General features: G+C 45.3%; 1 protein-coding gene across 4 annotated transcripts in view; it reads right to left on the bottom strand.

Annotated features, from left to right (window-relative positions):
- The window catches only part of LOC126259233 (irregular chiasm C-roughest protein), a 1,966,280-nt gene that overhangs the window by 362,439 nt on the left and 1,591,681 nt on the right, over positions 1–12,160 (bottom strand). The gene's annotated exons all lie outside the window — the stretch shown is intronic.

Here is a 12,160-nt window from a genome sequence, read left to right as displayed (position 1 = left end):
TATCGATTTCTTTGGTTTTCGATTTCTCTTCTTTCATAGTATAGACACTCTAACCTTCTCTTTCTTTATTCGATTTCACGTTGCTCACGTATCATTTCATAGAGTGCATCACTACAGACGTTTCACTTCAGCAATCTGTTACATAATTCTGGGCGATCCTTGAGAATGAAGCTGCTTTCCTCATGGTTTTGTTGTTTCAATCGCTATATGACCCATTTCATCAGTAGGGTTTCCTTCATCTCTTTTACTGCTGCTCACCTACCTTCAGAGTTTTTTTTCCAGATCGATGCTTGTAACGTAACCCATAGAACGGTAGCCAGAGAGGGATATGTAAGGGATGGAAATCAGATCCGTGCCCTTCCCCCCCCCCCCCCCCCCCCCCCTCTTATACAACATGAGCAGCCGCGCGGTCTAGGGCACTTTGCACGGCCTGCAGAGCTCTCCCCGTCTGAGGTTCGAGTCCTCCCTCGGGCATGGGTTTGTGTGTTGTCCGTACCATAAGTTAGTTTAAGTTGCATTAAGTAGTGCGTAAGCTTAGGGACCGATGACCTCAGCAGTTTGGTCCCGTAAGACCTTACCATAATGAGCACTTCATGATACACAGCGTATATCAAGGCGATACCGACTAAGTTCAGTGGTTAGTAGAGGAAGAAACTGAGGGTAGCAACCGTTATCTAGAACGTCATGAATGTTGCCAAAGGGTGTTAAAGTTATGGGGGTCAACTTCTGCCACTGTGACATCTTTTCGACAGCAGCCATGAGCTAAGTACGCTGACGGACTGCAAGCGTAATTTCTTGCAGTAGGCCTAACAGGACGTTATTTAAAGTTGAACGCATCCACGCCTGTCACAAAAACACTACAGCTTACGAGCCTCGTTCGCTGCCAAAGGGTGGCTTGATAGCAGACTGTCATTTCCAGAAATGGATTCCTATCCTCGATTTCTTCCTCGAGACAATTGGTGAAACGGTTCAATGTTCGTTCATATCCTCTTTTTACTATTCGTACAGCGTAGGCGGTACATCTTACAATAACTGTTTGTGGTTTTCTTGGTAGACGGGTTGCACATTACCAGAACACATCCAACAAATATAAATCTAAAATGTTTGTTTGACACCACAAACGGTCGTGGTGGCCGTTTGTGTCGTTTGTGGTGTGAAATAAAAATTTAAATTTCATTCAGTAACACTCCTTGATGACAGTTATGTCTAAATACAAAATCTGAATCTTGCGTTTGCCTTACCTATCATTAATTTTACATGTTCGTCTCATTTCGGTTCTTGGTTATGTTGGTTACAACTAGAGACTGCACCCGCGTGAAGAAGCATAGTGAGTAGAAGTCGTTCTCCATCACGGCCATTACAACTTCGTAGCCTGTTGGAGGCGTGTGACACCTGCGTGGAAGTGAAAGTCTTTGCTGGCCGTTACGTCATTAAGCGGGATAGTGTCGGTCATTTTCAGCAACTTCCGCCAGACTGTGGGAAGTTTATTCGTCCTCCCCCCCCCCCTCTCTCTCTCTCTCTCTCTCTTTCTCGCACACTGCAGCCGAGTGACCGGACCGCACTAGTTTGAACCCTGCAGTGCTTTCCTAGGTGTTGTCGTAAGGAAGGTAGTATGCCTCAGCCTTCCTCTGATATTTGAACGTACTTACCCACCTAGTTATAGGGAGACCGACAGTTTAGCGTGGACTCCAAACCAATGTGGTGCGACGCCGGGATCACATTTGGGAAGGGGGGCAGGTTAAAATCCCCTTTGCCAATCCAGATTTAAGTTTACCATGATTTCCATAACGCGGTTAGGGCAAATGTAGGAGTACTTCCTATGAAAAGATACTACTGATTTTTTTCCCCGCCGTTCACCAATCTGAATTTGTGCTCCGTCTATGACGGTAACGACATTGATGGGACATCAAGCCCTAGTCTTCCTTCTTTTTTTACTGAGTGCAACTTCCACAACAACAAATCATTGACACAGGTGGAAAACATGCTAAGTGACAGTCAATAATCTTGCCGCTGCTCACACAATACTGCCTCTTTGTAACGATCTCTGCCCTCGTTTTGACAAGTATTCAACGTCTGTCTATGTATGGGTGTGATGAACGCAGGTCATAGCAATGTTCTATCAAAAACGCACTACAGTTCGTTAATGTTTATTTTCTATGCACAATATCAGCCATATTATGTGTTTTTGATATGTACTCGTGACCTTTAATGCTATGACTGGTGTATATTACCAGACATACGTTATTTCGACAATATGTTATTTAGACAGGTCGGACATATTTTGAGATGTAAGTAATGCTGTTAAATATTTAATAACTTTTTTGTTTTTCACATTATGACCTGCACTTTATGATTTGCACATCATATTAACTTTCAAATTCAAGTGCACCTGAATCCGTAATCGTGACTGTTTGATATAAATGAATAAAAGTCTACAGTCAAAAGCAAAAAATTTCTTTCAAAAAATAGTGCCTCTGCATAAGCACACCAGAAAAAAAGTCATCCTAAGGGTGCACCAAGGTAACAAAGTGTAACACCAGCATTAACTGTGATAATCAACTTAATTCCGCAGGGAAGAGAATCCACAGTGGCTTCAGGTATGAAAAAAATAAATAAATAAATAAATAATGCTTTCTTCAATGCAGCGATTGGTAAAACAGTTAGGTGTATTAACCATCAAATAAAGTTAAGTGCGTCTGTGAGTACTATTATTTGCAAACATCTGGTGTCAGTGTCTTGAACCGCTCACTAAATAAAAGGGGCGTTATGTTGAGACGGAACACACAGCTTGATCAATGCAATTAGTGTTGAGTAATGAAAAGGGGTAGAGATGACTGACCGAAATGGTACGGGAAAGCCGTAAGATAGCTGCTAGAGGTCAGCGAGTTTTGAGTCTCGGAATATTCGACGGTATGAAATTGCAAGAACGTATAAGAACTCTGCCACGCTGAATGGACGCTGGCTGTTCAGACGGCCAGGCGTAACAGGAAATTGTGGCTGGGGTGAAGCAACCCTCCCACACGCCGCCCCAGAGACAATGGAACCTGCGAGCTAGCCACTGAAGCTGGACGTTTTTGTGGGCCATAACGGGTTTCATCTCCCTCAGGCTCTCAACCGTTGGAGCACGTCAATTTCTGTACGAATCATAAGGCACTTTCCTGCGATGTGCAGTGGTCGTAATGTTTTGGCTCGTCAGTGTACAATGATCAGTCAGAAAATTATGATGACCGATTTACTATCGATATAAACCTGTCCAGGCGACAGCAGCGACACCTGACGAGGAATGACTGCTAGTCAGACACACGCAAGGTGGTCACAGTTAGATATGGGTCGAACTCGTTCATTCCCGTGAACTACTTCATTCATTTCACTCTTTGCCGTGAAGCGTTCAAATGAAGTAGTTCATTCGTGAAGTACGGAAGCCTAGCGAAGTTGCCCAGTTCGCCGCTCAGCCGCTGCTACGCTCGCTTCGCCTCGCTCGTACAATAAAGCTTCGTAAGGCTAGGCGCGCACTGGCGATTTTCCGTCGCGCGATTTATTTGTCGCAAGAATGAAACACAGTGGCTCGAATAGGAGCGCGCGCACGTTTCGACAAAAAAGTAGCGGCGATTTAAAAGACGCAACCGTCCCTATTTCACGCGCGACGCGATTGTCGCAGGTGTGGAATGATTCTCAGGCACTGGCATGGGCCCGCGCGCACTAGCGACGCGATTTCTCAGTCGGTCGCTCTCGCTCTGTGTTGCATACACACGAGTTCAGTGCGCCAGCAGCATGTCTGATAACGGGAGTTGCGCTACGGATGACATTGTAGGTTGTGTTGTCGATTCAGAAAGGCTAATTGCAGAAGTAGAAAAGCGACCAGCTCTCTACAACAGGAAATTAAAAGAATACAGTGATCGAAATTTGAAAGAGAAACTATGGGGAGAAGTATGCTGCAGTCTAATTCGAAACTGGACTGAACTGCCTGGACCAGAAAAGACTAACAAAGGTATTTCATGGTTCACTTATTTTATTCATTCATGTAGACATCACAGTTACAACAATTTCAATTTTTTCATATTGCCAAGATACTGACCCTTGTGGAGTCACAAAGTAGTTTGCAAAATAATCCCGTATCTGCATACCACACGCATCAGCTCTTATTCCTACAGGCTCACAAGCTTTCAGAAGGTATTCGTACGACTCGTCCTCAGTTCGTACACCGTCATTTCGTCTTACGAAATTATGCAGAATACAACATGCTTTTATGATTATGTCTGAAAAACCAACATCCACATCCGTAGGTCGATGAAATATTCTCCATTTGTTAGCCAAAATCCCCAAAGTACATTCCACCATTCTACGAGCACGACAATGTCTATAATTAAAAACACGCTGTTTCATTGTCAGGTTTTTCCTCGAGTACGGCCGCAGAATATGTCTAGACAGTGCAAATGCTTCATCTCCTGCAAAATTAAAAGGTTGAGGCTCTCCTTCCTCGTCTTGTGGTAATTTTTGAGGATTTGGAATGTTTAACTGATTAGATTTCAGTTTTTGATAGAAGTTGGATTTCTTGAACACATTAGAATCCCCATTGGCTCCGTAAGAGCCCACGTCTATCACAGTGAAACAATAGTCAGCGTCCACTACGGCCAAAAGTATTGTCGAAAAATAATTTTTGTAATTATAAAACTCTGAGCCACTGTCAGCAGGCTTCTTCAGTCTCACATGTTTCCCGTCCACAGCACCAATGCAATTTGGAAAGTCAGTTCTGTCTAAAAACTGTTCGGCAATAATCTTCCAATCATCTTCAGTTTTTTCTGCCATATGAACAGGCTGTAGACACTGCCACAACTGCTCGCACGTATCCTTCACAATTTCTCTGATTGTAGTGGCCCCCAGTAGATATTCGTAGTGTAATGAGCGAAAGCTATTTCCAGTTGCAAGGTATCTGGAAGAAATAATATTCAGTAACAACATTAATATTTACTCATAGAAGTATTAAGGTAAATACTTATAATAAATTATATACAGTGATAATTTCATTTATGACAGGTAAAGAAATTCAAAGGAAGTGGAAAAATCTGAAGGACTGCTTCGCGAGAGAACTGGCATCACAGAAAAAATCGTCGTCTGGCGAGGCTGCAAGAAAACGGAGGAAATATCTATACTTCGATGCAATGTTATTTCTGCTCCCTCAGATGGAAGACAGACCGACCACCAGCAACATCTAAATCATGCCCAGTAGCACAGGAAACAAGGAAGTAGTTTCTCCCCCCAGTCTGTCTTCACAAAACAGCAACGATACTGCACAGAGCAAAAAAGTACGACATCCTACGAAAAGAGAGGCCAAGAAGGTTACGTCCTACGAGGAATCTCTATTAAATATATTAAAAGACAGACAAAAAGAAGAAGTTAACGAGGATAAGAATTTTGCATTAATGCTTGTCCCCATGCTGGCGAAGTTAAACGAAGAACAGAAACATTACGCGAAAATAGAAATACTGAATGTGATGAGGAATGCCAGATATTATCAGCTTTCACCGGTTTTTCCACAGTATCCGAACATGTGCTATAACACCACTCAAGCAACTTATTCTCCAGCATCTTCATTCGTTCAACCGTATTCTTCAAATGTACTAAATGAAACGGAACCTCCACAAAATTTGTTCGTGTGCCCCTCTCCTGACAACCGCAACAAGACCACAGAAACCTCTATGCGCAACATGGTTTTGCAGTTCTCTCATGAAACAAGTTCGCCAGTTTCGACTTGCAGTAGTGATTTTCTTGATGTATCTGATCAGTAATGTAAAATGGCAACAACAATTGTTGAATGAAACGATTCTCTTGATGTATCTAATCAATAATGTAAAAGGGCAATAAAAACTGTTGAATGAAATAATGTGTGCTCACCTCAAAGTCACTGATAAGCGCTCCTCAGGTGGTATACACTTCCTCTATGTCGTATCTTGTTTTGTTATATTCGGTCCTACTGTCTGAAGCAGTGTATCAAAACTATTCTTATTCATTCGATAGTATTGAAAGAATTTATTTTGGTGATTTTGTAACTCTTCGTGTAATTTGTAAAACTGCCCTTTCACTAGTCTTTGACTTACAATCGGATGCACCCCGTAACGACATTTGCGCTGTTTTCTCGCTCTTTTTCGTAGTAAAAGCGCCACCAAACAAGCTGTTTCGATGAAATCCGTGCTGGTACTGAGAGTAGTTGCGATTTTCCTGCCGCTGTGTGCGCACCACAATGTACTTCCGCGACAGCGATTGTTCAGTCGCGCCGACTGAAAAATCGCCTGTGCGCGCCTAGCCTAATACTTCACAATTTTTCCAACGGATGGCGGAACTATGGAGTAACGTGCACGCAACGTTTTACGCTCTTACAGCGTCTGAGTTATCTTAAATAGAGCATGATCGAAGGGGACAAAGGGCATTTCTGTCTGTGTCCAAGTGTCTGAACAATTTTATCTTGGACTCTACGCCCGTGAACGGCACCTTGTATTTTAAAAAGTGTTTGTCTCCGTTTATATGTCCACCATCTTTTTACTCTAATTGTCTTTATTTCTGTCTTTTGTGTTTCTCTGCGGCCAAAGAGCGGCGTAGTATGCTGCTGCAGGCCTGCCTGTATACAGGTTTCAAAATGACAATAAAGAGAGAGAGAAAAAAAAGGGGACAAAGGAAAGATAAACAGAGAAGGCTGTCACATATAAAGAAGGGATTACATTTAATCTTGCTCGACGCTTTCTCGTGAAGCGCCCAAAAAAGTCTTTATCTGCCAAATGAAATATTATTTGTTGTATTCATGGACTGAAAAATAGGGCTACCAACGAAATGCAGTCCAATTTTATGTTCCTTTTAAAATTTAATCCAAAATAGAATGAGTATGTTTCAAATGGTTCAAATGGCTCTGAGCACTATGGGACTCAACTGCTGAGGTCATTAGTCCCCTAGAACTTAGAACTAGTTAAACCTAACTAACCTAAGGACATCACAAACATCCATGCCCGAGGCAGGATTCGAACCTGCGACCGTAGCGGTCTTGCGGTTCCAGACTGCAGCGCCTTTAACCGCACGGCCACTTCGGCCGGCATGAGTATGTTTAACACTGTCACAAAGTCTATATACCTACGTTAAGTAACTATTCAGAAGTTTTCCTGTAGATTTTATTTTTGTTGACAATAATAACCCACTAGATTCAAAACGTAAACTGTCACCTGTAGTCATTGGTACGATTTCAGGTAAAATCCCTCTTTCAGTGTTATTAACAAACCTTTTATTTTCATGTTTGCTGTGCGTGCTCACACAGATAGCCTCTTCGTTTCTATCTTTAATATTCATTTGTCTTCAAGCGCTGCCAACGGTAGGCTACCCGTAGAAGCGAAGTTTAACTGCACAAATAGTCACGGGTAATGATGTCAGCACTGCAGGTAGCAGCTGACGCTGCCTTCTCCTCGCCCCTCACCTCACCCACCAGTCCTAAACCTATCGTTCCCCACTAACACGGCGCGATTCGTCGACAGGCAGCACAGGGAGGAGTGAAGTGAAGGGAGGAGGAGTGACGTGGGTGAGGGAGAGGGGAAGAGAGTGAGTGAACTAGAAAATAGTGTGGAGTGTGCTATCTGTGAAGAGTTTGAAGTACCAGTTCATTGAAATTGAGTGGTTAGTTCACACTTCACAGGAGTGAAGCGTTCATTTGAACGACTCATTCACGAGCTCCACATCACTAGTCACAGTATCAGTGAGCGTGCTGTCCGTGTGTAGAATGGGGCAGGCGCGCGATTTCTCTGACTTTGATCTAGGGCAGATTTCGATGGCCCGGAGGTTCGGCACGAGTGTTACGGAAACTGCACGACTTGGGTGTTCGGGGAGTGCTGTGACGAGTGTCTTCAACACGTGGGGAGACCAATACGAATCCACGTCCAGATGTCAGCTGTCGTAGGCTGGGCAGACTGCTAAAACTAGACAAGCAGCGAAATGTGGCGGAACTAACATCAGAATTTAATGCTGGACAGAGTAAAAGTGTGTCTGGACACACGGTACACCGAACACTCTTAACGATGGGCGTCCGCAACCGACGACCCACGCATGTGGAAATGTTAACAGTACGACATCGGCAACCACCAATGAATTTTGCACGTGACTGTGGGCGTTGGACGTTGGTGCAGTGGAAGAGCGTTGCATGGTCTGACGAATCCCGATACATTATGTCGAAGGGTGGCACTGCGGGACGGAGGCAACCTGACGGCTGCTCCGTTATGCTCTGGGGAACATTCATTCACTTGGGCATCCACTGGTGCAGAGGAGCTCGTGCAAGGCACCGTGACGGTCAAGGAGTATCGTACATGGGTCGCAGAGCACATAAAACCCTTGATGAGTATCGTGTTTCCCGACAGCAGTGGCATTTTTCAGCAAGATAATACGCCATATCACAAGGATCGAGTGGTTCGAGAAAAACAGTGTCAGGTTCCAGTTGATGTGCTGGTCCATCCTACTCGCCAGATCTGAACCCGAGAGTATACATCTGGGATGTGATTGTACGTGGCTTCAGAGGTCATCGCCCACTCCCCATAATTTGCTGGAATTAGATGTGTAGATGTGGTGCCAACTCCCTCCAGCTACCTACCTTGGCCTCGTTTATTCCGTGCCACGATGCGTCGCCGCAGTTATCTGTGCCACAGGTCGACAAACAGGCTACGAGGGTGGTTCCAAAAGAAATACACAGCAGTTTTGTAAAAATACAGTTTTCATTCTGCATGTGTGAAAGTTTTGCAGTGTATAGATACATCCTTCCCGCTTGTTTTCAAACTTAGTTCAAGCTGTTCCCGTGAGTGGCGCCGTCACAGCATGTCTTCAAGATGGCTGCTAGACTTGACGTTCGTCAGAAGCTACGTGCTGTAATAGAATTCCTGTGCTGTGAAAACGAGACAGTGGGAAACATCCACAAGAGGTTCAAAAAATTGTATGGAGATGCTGCTGTTGATCGCAGTACAGTTAGTCGGTGGGCAAGCAGGTTACGTGATGAAAGCGGGCACGGCAATATTGAGGATGTCCTCGCAGCCGCCAGGCCTCGTACTGCACACACTCCAGACAATGCTCAGAGACTTAACGTTTGGTGACTGCTGACAGACGCATCACGGTGAACGAATTGTTACGGTACACTGGGATAGGGGAAGGAAGTGTTTACAGAATACTGAAAGTGTTGGCGATAAAAAAGGTTTGTGCCAGGTGGGTTCCCAGAATGTTGACAGTGGCTCACAAAGAAACAAGAAAAACGGTATGCAGCGAACTTTTGAAACAGTAGGAGAATGGTGGAGATGAATTTCTTGGAAGAATTGTGACAGGTGATTATTATTTTATTTATGAATTTGGCCAGCTATGAACCGCATACAATTTAAGACTTATGGTGTTTCTTTTTCTTCCGTTCTTCCCAGTACTTCTTCATTTTCTCGCCAAGTGCTCGTCTCTGCTCATCTGTCCACACTCTCTTGGGTCGAGGTTTTGGCTCATCTTCTTCATAGTTTGCGTTTTCTATAAGTAGCCTAAAGTGATTCCTGTCACGTATTATTTCTTCTGTAACACCAATTTTGTTGGCGTCTTTCTTTTCTTTACTGCTTCTATGTGTGACAGGAGATGAAAGATGGCTCCATCATTTTTCACCAGAGACGAAGAGGCATCATGCAAATTCACCCAAGGAAAAAAAAAATTCAAAACCACATCTTGTGCTGGAAAAGTTATGGCTACGGTGTTTTTCGATTCAGAAGGACTTTTGCTTGTGGACATAATGCCATAAATTCTGATGCATATGTGACGAGACTGAAGAAACTTGAAGCTCGACTGTATCGTGTTCGACCACATCTGAAAAAGCAGGATGTTTTGCTGTTGCACGACAATGCACGGCCACATTTCAGTGAAAAAACCATGGAAGCGATCACAAAACTCGGATGGACAACACTGAAACACCCGCCTTACAGTCCTGACCTGGCTCCATGTGACTATCATCTCTTTGGGAAACTGAAAGACTCTCTTCGTGGAACAAGGTTTGAAGATGATGACTCCCTTGTGAACGCTGCCAAACAGTGGCACCAACAGGTTGGTCCAGAATTTTACCGTGCGGGTATACAGGCGCTGGTTCCAAGATGGCGTAAGACGGTTGAGAGTGATGGAAATTACGTGGAGAAATGAAAATATTGTTCCTAAGGGATGCATCTACACACTGCAAAACTTTCAAACATGCAGAATAAGGGATGAATTTAAAAAAAAATAGTGTGCATTTCTTTTGGAGTGACCCTCGTATAAACTAGGTGGTCATAATGTTGTGGCTGATCAGTGTACGTCGATGTAGGCCTAAGTATTTGTATATTTCGGATTGAAATGCTGCGATGAAGAAAGGTGTTACCTGAGACACAAGGTACTGCGTGAGACTCAGAAGGATAAAAACCAGCTGAGGCAGAGTCAGCGACCAAGCTCTGTGCGGCAGCGAACGAGCGGGGCGTCCGAGCAGCGGCGGCGTGTGTGGCTGCACCGAAGGTAGGCGGCCTATTAAACCCCTTAATTATGTGTGACGCGGCGACTGGCGCTGTGCTGGCGCAGGCAGCTCGCGGCCCGGGCGTCGCAGCGCCACCCGCGCGGCGCCGTAATTGGGCGTCGGCTGCGCCCAGGCGCGGCGTCTGGCGTCTGGCGGCCGGCGTGCCGCCGTGCCTCAATTACGCGCCGACACCTGCCGCCTGCCTGCTGCCGGCTTTGAGGCGGCGCCGCTTCTGTCAGCGCCCACGAGACTCCGAATTATTCACGTTCGCGCTGTCTAATCGCCGACAGCGGTAAACTGGCGCGGCCCAAGACGGACGCTATCAATGCGTAGTAAATTTTGCGATCCGCGAGCAAATTTAAGATTAGTCTGACACGTTACGGGTGCCCGGGAAATACGGGCGAATTTGAATTTTGCGCCACTTTGTCGTATGACGGTTGGCAGCCGTGGTTTTTTCATTTTTCTGCGATCCGTCCGATTAGTAGCCTGATAGCTTTTGTGTGGTGAAAACTGTTATTTGATTTTTACACTACTGGCCATTAAAATTGCTACAGCACGAAGATGACGTGCTACAGACGCGAAATTTGACAGACAGGAAGAAGATGCTGTGATATACAAACGATTAGCTTTTCAGAGCATTCACACAAGGTTGGTGCCGGTGGCGACGCCTACAACGTGCTGATGTGAGGAAAGTTTTCAACCGATTTCTCATACACGAACAGCAGTTGACCGGCGTTGCCTGGTGAAACGTTGTTGTGATGCCTCGTGTAAGGAGGAGAAATGCGTACCATCACGTTTCCGAAACTGATAAAGGTCGTATTGTAGCCTATCGCGATTGCGGTTTATCGTATCGCGACATTACTGCTCGTGTTGGTCGAGACCCAATGACTGTTAGCAGAATATGGAATCGGTGGGTTCAGGAGGGTAATACGGAACGCCGTGCTGGATCCCAACGGCCTCGGATCACTAGCAGTCGAGATGAGAGGCATCTTATCCGCATGGCTGTAACGGATCGTGCAGCCACGTCTCGATCACTGAGTCAACGGATGGGGACGTTTGCAAGACAATAACCATCTGCACGAACAGTTCGACGACGTTTGCAGGCGCATGGACTATCAGCTCGGAGACCATGGCTGTGGTTACACTTGACGCTGCATCACAGACAGGAACGCCTGCGATGGTGTACTCAACGACGAACCTGGATACACGAATGGCAAAACATTATTTCGGATGAATCCATGTTCTGTTTACAGCATCATGATGGTCGCATCCGTGTTTGGCGACATCGCGGTGAACGCGCATTGGAAGCGTGTATTCGTCTTCGCCATACTGGCGTATCACCCGGCGTGATGGTATGGGGTGCCATTGGTTACACGTCTCGGTCACCTCTCCTCCGCACTGACGGCACTTTGAACAGTGGACGTTACATTTCAGATGTGTTACGACCCGTAGCTCTGCCCTTCATTCGATCCCTGCGAAACCCTACATTTCAGCAAGATAATGCACGACCGCATGTTGCAGGTCCTGTACGGGCCTTTCTGGATACAGAAAATGTTCGACTGCTGTCCCGGCCAGCACATTCTTGAGATCTCTTACCAATTGAAAACCTCTGGTCAATGGTGGGCGAGCAACTGGCTCGTCACA

The sequence above is a fragment of the Schistocerca nitens genome, chromosome 5 (genome assembly GCF_023898315.1).
Source record: "Schistocerca nitens isolate TAMUIC-IGC-003100 chromosome 5, iqSchNite1.1, whole genome shotgun sequence".
Lineage (NCBI taxonomy): Eukaryota > Metazoa > Arthropoda > Insecta > Orthoptera > Acrididae > Schistocerca > Schistocerca nitens.
The sequence above is the reverse complement of the archived record's forward strand: the minus strand, read 5'-3'. Positions and strand labels throughout refer to the sequence as shown.